Here is a 14794-nt window from a genome sequence, read left to right on the forward strand (position 1 = left end):
CCAGTATTTTTAGAATGTCCCTTGGGTTGGTAAGTCTGATGTTCCTCATAATTGGTTTCAGGTTACATTTTGGACAAGAAAACCCAAGAAGCGGAGTTGGGGGAGATGGCTCAGTGGATAAAATGTTGTCTGCATAGGCATGAAGACCTAAATTCAAACTCCAGCATCTGTGTAAAAAGGCAGGCGTGTGCAGGCCAGTCTAGTCAAACTGGTGTGCTTCAGTTTCAAGGAGAAATTCTGTCCAAAGATACATGGTAGAGAGGGATAGAGGAAGACACTGCAATCTTCAGAGAGAGAGAGAGAGAGAGAGAGAGAGAGAGAGAGAGAGAGAGAGAGAGAGAGAGAGAGAGAGAGGGAGAGGATGTGGAATCCAAGGCCACTGGGCATGGTCGCTCCTGGCAATGATCTTGATGCCATGTCACAGTGACCCCTTTGTAACCACCAAGTATCCTGAGCAGAAGTTTCTCAACTCCGTGGATATCCTCTTTCACATCACCCACTAATTTTTGTGTCCCCTGATGGTTTTTTTTTTTGTCTGCAATTATCGTTAATGTGGCATTTGTCAAACATCAATGTTCTGTCTCATAATTTTTCTCCATTAGTCACAATTAACAAAGGCCTGCCCTTTTCCCTGCTGCCTTATGTGTTCTACTATTTTTCTCAGCATGAACTCATAGCTATTAATTGGTGCTAAGAGCTATCACTCATCAAAATTATTATGTATTTTCATACTCAAATTGGCCCGGTACTTCATGATTGAAACAAAATTAACAATGTAGTAAAACTATTCATTTCATTAAGTATACAGCAATAATTATGAAGTGTGAAGGCAGAAATTTTAATTTAAATGAAGTTTAGGAGAACAAAAACAGTATGCCTGTTTCGGTAACAAGAGTTACTCTGACTACAAGCCTTTTGGAACCACCAGAGTCAGCACACTGTCCTTAACATGGTCAGCCCACACCTCTCCCCAGTCTCTAATCGCCTTGGATTGACTGTTTAGTAATCTTAAACATGGCCTCGCCATGTCACTGTCAGCAGTAAACTGAGACATCACTTCTTCTAGAAGTTTCCCCAGCCTTCCCCACCAGACTCCCTACTTAGCATTCTATGCTCTACTGCAAGGGCCTGTGTGTGTTCCTTTTGTCTCAAGGAGACTGTACTGGGCTTTTCAAGAGCAATATTGTCCACTTTTCTAAATTCTGTGTCCCAGAGCCTTGCACACAGCCTGGAGTGTGGAAAGCTGGGAATGTACACTGGATGGATAAGTAAATGGCAGCGTAATTGATGGGTAATTGGATGAAACCCTCTGAATACCTGCCCTTGCTGCTGGTCTCTTTATCCACTGTCAGTGAACAACAGTGTCTCTATACTTCCCCACAGGGCAAGTGACCAGAGACCAGGAGGGAAGAGAAGCAGGAAAGCCTGTGGCATACAGGTCAGTCTGCTGTCCATTTCTGTAAAATACTGTGGGGAGTTTGAAGCATAAAGGAGGGGCATGATAGTTTTATACATAGGATTCACCTACCACAAAGTTTACCTGTTTAAAGTGTAAAGAACAATAGCCTTTTACTCAGAGTTGAGAAATGGTCACCACAAACAAATCCTGAGTGCTTTCATTGCCACAGAAAGATACACCACACCTTTAGTTATTGTCCCTGGCAATCTCCACATCGCTGTCCCTGGTAAGTAACAACTGACCTGCGACTCGTTATGATTATTTGCGCTGTACCTTTTTATTCGGGAAGTCGTCTAACATGATCATTTGTGTCTCATTTTGACTCAAATGTTCTCACAGGTCTTCCACATTGTAGCACTGTCAATACCTCATTCTTTTATGTCTGAATAATATTCCAGCGAGCACATATATCATCTTGTGCTTATCCATGTATCACTCACACACAACAGTGTTTTAAATATCCACACATCAAGTTTTGTGTGGCCATAGTGCTTTCATTTATTCTGTGTATGAACCCAGGAATGAAACTCCTGGGTCAGACAGTAACTCTGTTTAACTCTCTGCAGAACTGCAAATCTGTGTGTTTCCTTCAGTGGCCTGTGAGTACCTAATATCTCTGCATGCTTGATAATACTACTGTCCTGGCCCTTTAATTATTACATCCTGTTCAGTATAAAATTGTAGTATGGTTTTGATTTTCACTTCCTGATGACTAATGGTATGGACATCCTTTAATATACTGAATTATGTACTGGTGACATGTATTTGCCTGTTGTGCCCCCCCTTTTATTGAAAATGTAGATGTTTTTCTCATAATATATCCTGATTACTTTTTCCCCTCCCTCTACTCCTCCCAGTTCCTCTCCACCTCATCTCATCCGGACCCACTCCCTTTCTGTCTCTCATTAGAAAACAAACAGGCTTCTAAGAGATAATAATACAATATAATATGATAAGACAAAAATTATCACATTGGAGTTGAACAAGAGAAATAAACAGGAGGAAAGAGCCAAAGAGTAGGCATAGGAATCAGAGACCCATTCATCTCACACTAAGGAATTCCATAGAAACCGTAAACTGGGAGTCATAACAACTACAGAGAGGACCTGGAGCAGACTTGTGCATGCTGCCTCAGGCTCTGTGAGTTCCTATGAGCTTTGATCCTGTTGATTTAGAGGGCCTTGTTTTTAAGTGTCTTCCATCCTATCTGGCTCTTACACCCTTTGCTCTTCTGTGGGGTTCCCTGAGTCCCAAGGGGAGGAACTTGGTAGAGACATCACATTTAGGGCTGAGTGTCCCCAGATCTCTCATTCTCTACTTGATGTCTGGCTGTGGGTCTCTGTGTTTGTTCCCATCTGCTGCAGGAAGAAGCCCCTATGATGACAGCTGAGCAAGCCACTGACCTATGAGCACAGCAGAATGTCATTAGGAGTCATTGTATTGTTATTTTTTCTTTTCTTTCTTTCTTTCTTTCTTTCTTTCTTTCTTTCTTTCTTTCTTTCTTTTTAAGAACAGTGGTATTTGATTTTACCCTAGGTACCTGGGTTATCTAGTCTCTAGTTCTTGGTTACACAAGGAATGGGTATGGGTTCCATTCCATCTCATGGAGTGAACCTTAAGTCAAATTAGATATTGCTTGGTCACTCCCACAAGCTTTGTGCCACAATGGTTCTAGCACATCTCGCAGGCAGGACACCATTGCAAATTTAAAGGTTTGTGGCTGGTTTGATGTTTACATTTCTTTTTTGATAGTGTGTAGAGTACCTTCCTGTACCAAAGGTACTATCACATAGAAATGAAGACTTTATGTAGGCTCTACCTTAACTTCTGCATGTTTAGAGAGTTGTATAAGTAGTTGTCTTCAGCAAGAGGCCTAGCCACCAGTTTACGGCGAAAAACCTACAGTCTTAGCAGTAGCCTCGGTTGTTTAAGGGATTCTTACGGGAGACTTTTTGCCACAACTCAACTAGATCTCACCCAATTCTGGTACTATCAGCTTCATTTGGCGACAAGCGATGGACAATTGGGACTTGGTCTCTCTCATCATTTGACAATTTCATTTTGACTGCCTTTATATGTGCATATATCTCAGGAGGCTTCTACTGTATTACATTTCCATGCTACCTCACAATTGGCCCTTAATTTTAGCTGACTTTCCAACCATTTCCTCCCTCATCCCCCTTTCCCCACTCCTCCATTAGATCTTCTCATTCCAGGTCCCCATCAATTCATAACTATCTCTCTTATTCCCTTTTGATCTATCTGTTCTCTCTAATCCCTTACTCCATGTCTAACCCCTATGATTCTATGGAGTGTAGCTTACCGATTTAACAGCTAACGTGCACATATAAGTGAATACATACACTATTTGCCTTTTGGCATCTAGGATACTCACTCAGGATGATTTTTTTTTTTCTAGTTTCATCCTTTTGCCTGGGAATTTCATGATTTCATTTTTTTTTAATTTTTTTTTAATGATTTCATTTTTTAACAGCTGAATAATATTCCATGGTATAAATGCACCACATTTTTTAAAACCATTCTTCCATTGAGGGACATCTAGTTATCTTTTTTTTCTAATTTCTGGCTATTATGAATAGAGTAGCAATGAATACGGTTGAGCAAATGTCTCTGTGGTAGAATGAAATACCCTTTATATGCCTAAGAGTAGGATAGCTGGATCTTGAGGTAGACCAATTCCTACATTTCTGAGGAAACACCACACTGATTTCCACAGTGACTGAGGAAGTTTGCATTTCTAATGCCAATGGAGAGATGTCCCCTTGCTCTACATCCTGTTCAGCACAAGCTGTCACTTGTTTTATTGATTTTTAGCCATTTTGAGAGGTGTAAAATGAAATCTCAAAGAAGTTTTGATTTGAATTCCCTGACTGACTAGTGATATTGAACATTTCTTTAAGTGTTTCTCGGCCATTTGCCTTTCACCTTTGAGAATTCTCTGTTGAGATCTGTACACCATTTTTTTTTTTTTTTAAAAAAAAAACTGGGTTCTTTGTTTGCTTGATATCTATTTTTTCTGAGTTCTTTTTGTATTTTGAATATTAGACCTCAGATGTGTGTTTGCTAAAAATCTTTCTCATTCTGTACACTTTATTCAGATGATGGTGCCCTTTGCCATGCAGAAGTGTCTGATTCATGAGGTCCCAATATTAATCTTTTATCTAAGAGCTTGCACTAACAGTGTTCTGTACAGAAAGTCTTCTTCTTTTCCAATGAGTTTAACACCATTCCCCATTTTCTCTTCTCTCAGGTTCAGTGTTTCTGATTTTATGTTGAGGTCTTTGATCCACTTATAGTTGAGTTTTGTACAGGGTCATGAGTATGGATCTACTTGGATTCTCTTGCATGGAGCCATCCACTTTGACCAGCACCATTTGTTGAAGATGTTTTCTTTTTTTTGAAGTGTGTATTCCTGGCTTTGTTTTCAAAACTCAAGAGTGGATTTAATTCTTCTTATAGTCTGGTAGAATTCTGCACTAAAACAAATGGTTTTGATTGGTTGATAGACTCTTAACGACTACTTCTATTTTACTTGTGCTTATAGGTTTGTTTAAATTACTTATTGGATTTGATTTAAGTATGATGCATTTAGAAAATTATTTTATTTTAAATTTTTCTAACTTGATGGAGGTCTTTAAAATATATTATTTCTATTTTTCTGCCCAGTGTTTGATGATTTCTTACAGTTTACTCCTTTTGGTTGTGATTTCTTCTTGTTCTAAAGCTGTTAAGTTACTAGTATGAGATCTTTCCTTTTTTTTGTTGTTGTTGTTGTTTTTTTTTGTTTGTTTGTTTTTGGGTTTTTTTTTTTTTTTTTTTTTTTTTTTTTTTTTTGAGGCAGGGTTTCTCTGTGTAGCCCTTGGCTCCTGGAACTCACTCTGTAGACCAGGCTGGCCTCGAACACAGAAATCCGCCTGCCTCTGCCTCCCAAGTGCTGGGATTAAAGGCGTGCGCCACCATCGCCCGGCCTTTCCTTTTTTTTTTAATGTAACCATTTAGTGGTATGCACTTGCCACTTAGAACCACTTCGTTGCATCCCATAAGTTTGGGTATGCTCTATTTGATTGTTTTCTGTTTTGTTGCTTATTTGAAACAGGGTTCTCTATGTATCCTTGGCTGTCCGGTAACTTGTTCCGTAGACCAGGCCATCTTTCAGTTCAGAGATCCACCTGCTTCTGCCTCTGAGTGCTAGGATTAAAGGCTTTGAATGCCACATCCTACTGTGTATTCATTTTTGTTCAGTTGTAGAAAGTCTTTCATTTTTTCTTAATTTGTGTCTTGACCCATTTTTCATTGGCTAGGGAGTTGTTCAGTTTCTATGAGTTTGTAAGCAATCTGTGATCAGTTTCTGTGAGTTTGTAAGCAATCTGTGATCAGTTTCTGTGAGTTTGTAAGCTCTCTGCTGTTTCTGCTGTGGATATCCTGCCTTAATCCGTGGTGGTCTGATAGAATGCAGGGCGTTATTTCATTTTTCTTGTATCTTTTGAGACATGCTTTGTGACCGAGTATGTGGTCAATTTTGGAGAAAGTTCTGGGAGGTGCCAAGAATAAGGTACATTTGTTTATGTTGTGGGGAAATGTTCTGTAAATATCTGTTAGATCCATTTAGTTTATAAGGTCACTTAGCTCCAGCATTTCTCTGTTTAGTTTTTGTATGGCTGACCTGTCTGTTGATGAGAGTGGTGTACTGACATCTCCCACTATCAGTGTGTGAGGGTAAATATATGAACTAGGCAGTAACAGTGTTTCATTCACAAACGTGGGTGCCCTTGTGTTTAGGGCATAGATGTTAAGAATTGAAATGATCTCTTGGTGGATTTTTCATTTGTTGAAAAGAGAAGAGAGCACTTCCCCTTCCCCTCTTTCTTCTCCTTTGCGTTGCTAGTCTGAGATTATTTAGTTCCCGTGGGTTTGTGTGGGGGGAGGTATAGTTAACTGATTCAGGTTGGCGTTTTCCTTCTAGCGCCGTATGTAGTGTTAGATTTTATAGATATTACTTTATTTTGGTTTTATCAGAGGATATCTCATTTTCTCCGTCTATTGTGATTCAAAGTTTTGCTGGATATAGTAGTCTGGGCTTGTGTCTGTGGCCTAAGTCTGGAGTACATCTATTCAGGACTTTCTGCCTTTGTCCCCACTGAAAAGTCCCCATTGAAAAGTCATACGTAATTCTAATAGGTCTGCCTTTACATGTGATATGTTACTTGGTTTTTTCCTTTAGGCTTTTAATATTCCATCTTTTTTTCTGTATTGTTTCGATTTTATGTGCCAAGAGGACTTTCTTTTCCGGTCCAGGCTACTTGGTGTGCTGAACTCTTCTTGATACGCAGCTTCCTATTTTACTTAGGCTATGGAAAATTTCTTCTATAATTTTGTTAAAATATTTTCTATGCCTTTGACCTGTGTTCTTCTCCCTCCTCTATTACTATTAATCTTAGATTTGGTGATTCATAGTGTCCCAGATTTTCTGGGTGTTTTGTGCCAGGAATATATATATATATATATATATATATATATATATATCTTCTTCTATAATCTCTTCAATGCCTGATATTGTTTTTTCCGTATATTGTATTCTTTTGGTGAGGCTTGCCTCTTGTTTGAGTCTCTAAATCTTTTCATTTTCAGATTTCCCTCAGTTTGGGCTTTTCAAAACCTATTTTTAATGATGGTTCTTAAACGCTTTAACCTCCCTTTTAGCCCACTACCCACCAGAGGTAGTAGGAAAGGAAGGATATGGGGGAAGTGAACCTGTTTAGAAATGGTTCCTTTGAAGCAACTCTCATCTGTGTTGTCTGGAAATGGGCAGTTCAGTTCATAGGTCAGCAGCGGCAGCTCCATCCACTCATAAACACTTCACGAATACACCAGCAGTCTAGTTCAGTAGAGTCTGGATAGCAAACATGAACCAGCAACAGTGGTACTACCTAGCAGAGACAGCCAGACCTCAGCCTTGGCTCCAGTCAGCAGGAGAGACCAGAAGGAACACCAGGAGAAGAAGTTCTCCACTGTGTCTGTCTCAGAGAAGTGAAGATTAGCAAAGACATGAAACCCACAAGTGTTGCACACTATAGGCTCTATAAGCAAGCCTAGCTAGCTCAGCCTCCGTTACTGTCTGTTGAGTCCTGTTTATACCCTGTACATATCACGTGTCCTACACGGGTCTTGCCCCAGCACGTGAGTCTGTCTCAGCTGACATCACTCTGCCAATCAGCCTGAGTCTGTACAAACAGCGAGAAACTGCAACACACCACCAGGGGCTTTTTGGTGCATTTCTCTCGATAGAGTCCTGACAAATGCAGCACAAGTATGCAATGTAAGGCAGACCAGCACATGTGTGTTGTCAGCAAAGAATCCTTTATCACACGTCTTTTAACTTGCTTTAGCAGAACATTCTCTCTCCTGTGTCTGCTTCAGTGAAATGTTCTTTCATGAGAGTCTGCCTCAGTCTTTCACTTCAGGAAAACACTCCTTCACGTGTTTGCCCCAGCAAAACACCATCCAACCAACTTTCCAAAGATCCCTTAAGCCGGGCAGTGGTGGCACACGCCTTTAATCCCAGCACTTGGGAGGTAGAGACAGATGGATTTCTGAGTTCGAGGGCAGCCTGGTCTACAGAGTGAGTTTCAGGACAGCCAGGACTACACAGAGAAACCCTGTCTCGGAAAACAAACAAACAAACAAACAAACATCCCTTAAGTTTCTGCTTCAGGGCTCTCTTTATTGATTCTATTTCCACTTTCAGATCTTAGACAGCTTTATTAATTCCCTTCCGTTGTTTGTTTGTGTTTTCATTTCCACTTTAAGGATCTCTATCATATTTATAAAAGCTACTTTAAGGTCTTTCTCTTGTGCCTCAGCTATGTTGAAATACTCAGAGCCTCTTGTGGTAAGGTTGCTGGGCTCTGCTGTAGACATATTGTCCTATCTATAATGGATTGTGTTTTTACACTAGTGTCTAGGCATCTCTCTAGGATGGGGAAAATTGTAATTATAGGTGCTGATGTCTGGTCTTGTCTTTGGTGTTTCCTTCCTTTGTTTCTGTTGCCCTCTTTGGTTCTTATGAAAGTATGGTGACTGACTGTGTGTTGCCTGATAGGAAATTCTTCTGGAATCCTGATGTGTGTGGCTACTGAGAGTTCCAGGTAAAATGCATTTCTGGTTATTGGAAAGTGAGACGTAGGAGTGAAGACGGATTCTGGAATACTGGAATTGTGGTCATCAGTAAAGCAATGAAATGGGGCAGGAGGTTAGGAGGCAGAAATCCGTGATCAATTGGCGATAGGGTGGGAGTGGAGGAGGCTGCCTCAGGTGTTCTGCTGCAGAACTGGGGATAAGATGGAGAAACTAGATTTGGAAGAGCAGAGGAAGAGGTAAAGATCTGCAGTTAACTACTGCTTCCCTGGCCAGAGTGGCCTGCAGGTTCCCAGGGAATCATGATTGAAATGTTTAATTTCATGAATTCTAGTTTATTGCATATCTGAAGAGTTCTCTCTGTCTCTGTCTCTGTCTCTGTGTCTGTCTCTCTCTGTGTCTCTCTCTTTCTGTGTGTGTGTGCATGAGTGTGTCTGTATATATATACTGTTTTTTGAGCTTGCTATACAGACAAAAATGGCCTTAAACTTCTGATCCTCCTGCCTCTACCTCTAAAGTAGCAGGCTCATAGGTATATGGCTATGTATTTATGTGGCTCAAATCCAGGGACTCCTGGGTGCTGGCTAACTAAGCTATATTCCTAGCCCCCATCCTTGTATATTTTGAAGAATTGAATATATTTAATCTGAAGGGAAAAGATGTGTGTGTGTGTGTGTGTGTGTGTGTGTGTGTGTGTGTAATCAAAATGGATTGATAGAGGGATCAATAAGCTACCCAGTATCATAGAAAAGGACTTAACAATTAGTGCATCCTGTAAAAATTACAGAGGCTTGTCCTAAAGAGTAGTGAGCTTGAGTGTTCTAGAAGAGAATGGTGACTGTTTGAAGGGAGTTCCTGAAAGTGTCTTCCAGGGACACAGACTATGAGGCCTCTGAAGTTCCTTCAACAATCCTGAAAGTTGATACTGTGCTTGGCGTTCCTCAGGATTGTCTAATCTTTAAAACACACCCTCTTCAAATACTCTTCACACACTGTAGCCTCCAGATCCTTAAGTTACCTAATTTAAGAATTAAGTTTTGTAATCCATAAACAGAACACTGAAACAGGATTCATCAGTGTTCTCCATCAGTGACGTTGATGTTGCCAGCAAAAACTGATATGAAGTGGATTGTCATTGAAGCACACAGAAAAACATGAATGTCCACTAAGTGGCTAGAATTTATCCACGTGGCTAGACTGTAATTTGTGAGTCAATATCCAAAATCAATAAAATTTGTACTTTATTTAAAGAAAGGCAGTCGACTTTGTCAGAAGCTCAAATCTTGGTATTTTGACAACGGATCTGCTGTGTCAAAGCAGACGGTCACACTTTGAGCTGTTGGGTTCCTCAATTATTACTTTGTAGGTGTCACATACCCCCTGCCTAAATCCAAAAAGAAGAAAGAAGACAGAATTGCCTGTTAGAAGAGAGAAGGAGGAGCAGGTTCGTGAGAGCAGACAATTGATTTCATGTCTTACCAACGATGTAGGTGCCCCGAAGAACCTAGACGCACAAATAAAAACACTCAGACCTTGAATAAGGCACATTTTATGCCATATTCTGATCACAAGCAGCCATGGAAATCTCCAGTCTACTTACCACCTCCACCCCTGCTCCCCAGTAACCACAGAGTAAATAGAAATAAAACAAATACGTGACAAACCAACAGGGAAACAAGGGTGATTTTTAGAAATGCCATCATATTAAAAAAAAAATCAAACTGATGTGTTCATTATAATAGTCTACTGAGTGCTGTAAGGATAAAATACCTTTAATGTCTCTCTAGTGTAGCACAAGCAAATTTATTACTCACTCTTGCTGCATAGTGAAGCAGGCCATGGGAGATGGTTCCACATCATTCATAGGAGTTGATAGATGGGCTAGAGAGATGGTTTAGGGGATAAAGGCGCCTGCTGCCAAGGCTTAAGACCTACCTGAGTGTGATTGTCCATCTAGCACAGGAAGAGAACCAACTCCTGCAAGTAGTTCTCTGGTCTCCACACATGCGATGCACCCACACACACCACACACAAGTGCAGAGACATAGTAAAATTTTTAAAAGGAACAATGGCAAATAACGAAAAGGACTGGAAGGAGGTAAGCTTTCCCATCTGGCATGTGGTAAGCTGTTACATAAGGACCCAACCACACCTTTCCCAGCGTTGGGCCAGAGGTGACAAATGACACTCTCCTAGCTATTGCTCAAGATTACCCATGTTGCTTCATGGAGAGCATACTAGAAGGACAGGGCCAGGAATATTTGCTGATCATTACCATCTGTCATAAAAGCAAAAAAGAAAGTCAAGAAAATATAAGACAAATACAAATTAAAAAGTGACTTAGTAAATAAGTCCAGATAAATGTACAGTTACACACACACACACACGTTATGACACTCACAAATCAAAACACAAGTGACAGCAAGGTACACTCAGAAGATACCCACCTAAAATATCAGAAAAAAAAATAAATTTTGAAAATTAAACGACTAAAAAAGGATGCAAAAGACAAGGCAAATAAACCAAAAGGAGAGTTGATTTGTTGATATTGTTATTGCCGTTAAAACTAAAATATTAGTAAGCATCAAGAGGGAACGTCTCTTTAGTATTTCATTGCTGTGACCAAATACGTGAAATAAGGAATTATTTGTCTTGGTTCCTAGTTCCAAAGGCTTCAGCCTACAGTTGGCTGGCTCCATTGCTGTAGTCCTGTGGAGAATAGAACATGTACGACACGTGAGGGTGTAGCAGAGGTCAGACAGCAGAGAGACGTAGAATGTATCAAGACCCCCAAGCACCCATAAAGACATTGCTCCTCCACCAAGTGACTACTTCCTCCAGCATAGCCCCACCCCATGACAGTCCATCCAGGAGTGAACTTAGCACTGGGTTGATCCTAAATGGCTGATGAATTCAGCCTTTCTTTTTTTCTTTCTTTTTGGTTTTTCGAGACAGGGTTTCTCTGTGTAGTCCTGGCTGTCCTGTAACTCACTCTGTAGACCAGGCTGGTTTCGAACTCAGAAATCCTCCTGCCTCTGCCTCCCAAGTGCTTGTGCTGGGATTAAAGGCGTGCGCCACCACCACCTGACGAATTCAGCCTGTCAATGGTCCAATCACCTCTTAGAAGCCCCACAAGTTAGAAACCAAACAATAACAGGGACATTCATAATACTTTAAATAGAAGTTTAAGTCACCAAGAAGATATAAAAGTCTTAAACATATAATCAATGCCTAGGACCAAGTTATATAAAGTTAAAAAATTGATACAATGTAAAGAGGATAGGGGTCACAGAGTTTATCATATTTACTCTCTGGCTATTTACAAAAAAGGTTGTTGATCTTTGCACATAAACATAAACTATTCCAGAAAATTTCAGAATATTGCTACTAGTTCCTAAAGCATAGTGCAATTAAATATGAAGCTATTAAAGTATAAGTAATATCACATTCTTGGAAAAAGAAAAACATAGTTTAAATAATTAATGAGCAAAAGAAGAAGTAATAATGGAAATTTAAAAATATTATATAACAAATGAGAGCAATGCTATTGTATATTAGGATTTGAGAGACTGCCAAAGATGGGAACTGGAGAACTATATTTAAATCCATGAGCTTAGATATGGTGGGGAAATTTGGTTGGGAAAGACAGTTGGTCATCACGGAAAGATGATAACTGCCTGTCTCAGTCAATGTTCCATTGCTGTGAAGAGATACCATGGTCATGACAACTGTTATAAAAGAAAAAAAATTAATTGGGGCTGGCTTACAGTTTAGAAATTTAGTCCATTATTGTCATGGTTGGAAGCACGGTGACAGGCAGGCACATACGGTGCTGGCTAAGTAGCTGAGAGTTCTACATCTGGATCCGCAGGCAGCAAGAAGAGAAAGAGACAATGGGCCTAGCTTAAGCATTTGAAACCCCGAAGTCCACCCCCAGTGACACACTTTCTCCTGCAAGGCCACACCTACCTTCTAATAATGCCATTTGATGATGATCTACGACTCAAATCTATGAGCCTATGGAGGCCTTTCCTATTCAAACCACCACAATTTCTATCAAACAAATAGAACACCATTAACTGTCAGTGAGTAGTCAACACTCAATCCAATAGACTCCCTCTCAGGTGGGCAATTTGAGAACTGTGAGAAAATCAGACTGTCCACTCAACCAGCTGTTCATGGAAGATCACCAAGAGGGAGACGCAGCAAAGGCTTCTGGGATACTGTTATCTCTATAGGCTGAGTAAGGATGTGAAAGTGAAGACACATTCAAATTGAACAGGGACTTCTGTGATTATCCATCACAATATCTGACATGACAGACATCTGAAACCCAGTGCGTCACTGCTGCCTTGGAAACTCCACATATGCTCTTCCTTCAGACAACTAAAACTCAGACCCACGAGGGAAAGAACATTCCTCATGGCAGCAGAACGTTGGCGTAGACTTCATCCTTAATTTGCCAACAATCCATATGCTCTTTTAACCGCCTTCAAACAATGATAACAGCAGTGATAACCATGCTTCCATTCCACAAGCTGCAACTAGATGTCATAGAGCTTAAAAGACAATGCACTTCCCTCCCCAAAGGATGAGCAAGTGAGATTCACATTTGGACGATATCTTTTTGTCTTTTACCAGATTCTCTCTTTCCCTTTGATTATTTGTGACGTAAATGCTAATGTACAAAGTTAACACCCCAAAGCAAAAGATTGAGAACAAAGGAACGCTCATATGCGCATGCATACTGGAACATGCTCCTAGCGAATAAAAACAGTCCTCATAGCTGCTACCACCCTTGTTTTTGCTTAGGCTCACACAGGTGTGGCTGATGACTCTCATCCGCTTTCCTACTGTTTACCCAGTGTTCTCTGATCTCGTAGGACCTCCAGGTCTGAAGTCATACTACATTGGGTTATTATAGCTTTCTGGTGTGTGTGTGTGTGTGTGTGTGTGTGTGTGTGTGTGTGTGTGTGTTTTGCTAGGGATCATATCCAGCACCTTGTACATGCTAAGAAAGCTGTCACTGAAATACATCCTCACCTCTTGGGGTGTTTGTTTGTTTGCTTTGAGACAGGCCTAAATGTTTAGCTTAGGCTAGATTTGAACTTGCTATGAAGCTCAGGCTATCCTCAAATTTCTGATCCTCCTGTTTCCTGGTAATTCAGGACACATTCAGCTCAACTCTTTTTTTTTTTTTCTTTTCTTTTTTCCAATACTAGGGATTGAACCCAGAACCTCACATTTACCTTGTATACAAATAGTAATCCATAACAGTCATCCTGAAGCTTCCAAATTTTCCTTTTCCCTTCTTAATGGGCACATGAAGAGAAGCAACTCATGTCCAGAAGCACCACATTCTACTCCCACAGCATAATAGAAAACTAATTTCTCCCTAAGAATTAAAATCTATCACATGAGCCAGTGTTGTAAGCCACCTGTTTGGTTTATGTGTGTGTGTGTGTGTGTGTGTGTGTGTGTGTGTGTGTGTGTGTGGTTTTTTTTCTCTTCCCCACCCCTAGGAGATTCAGGGACATGAGAAGTTCAAAGTGGTCAGGGGTTGTAATTTCAGTTTAATGGCACCATGGCTGTCTTGCCAATAGAGATAACTCTTCTTCCGGAAGTAAGATCTTTAAATCAACAAAGCACAGGTCAAGAGGACTGCAAGCCTAAGTTTTGCTAAGTAACTGTTAGTAATAAGAAGAAATGACCGTTTCCTTCCTCTCATTCTTTAACCCAAGGTGAGAAAGCATCACAAACAGCTGTTTGCTCAGAGCAGAGCTTGTGACCTGGAAGACAGTCTCTGTCCCTGAAAGTGTCACCATCCAGCTAACCACACAACTGACCAAACCACTGCTCCTTCAGGACATCCTCAGAGGGATGGAACATGACAATTGCAATTAATTCTGAGGTTGCTGGTTCATTGCTATACTTTATTTAGCATAAATTCAGTGTTCTGGTCAGAGGCAATACATCCAGGAATACTAAATGGTACCTAAGGTACTTTCTGTATAGAAAAGTTTTTTGTTTGTTTGTTGTTTGTTTGTTTGTTTGTTTATTTTTCAGGTCATTACAGACAGTAGTAGCAAATTTATATCCAGGTTGTTCATTGGCAGAATTCTCTGTAAGCATTCCTGGGTGTGCTTTTGTACTGCGCTGGCATGTACTGAAAACCAACTG

Source organism: Arvicanthis niloticus, chromosome 9, assembly GCF_011762505.2.
Source record: "Arvicanthis niloticus isolate mArvNil1 chromosome 9, mArvNil1.pat.X, whole genome shotgun sequence".
Lineage (NCBI taxonomy): Eukaryota > Metazoa > Chordata > Mammalia > Rodentia > Muridae > Arvicanthis > Arvicanthis niloticus.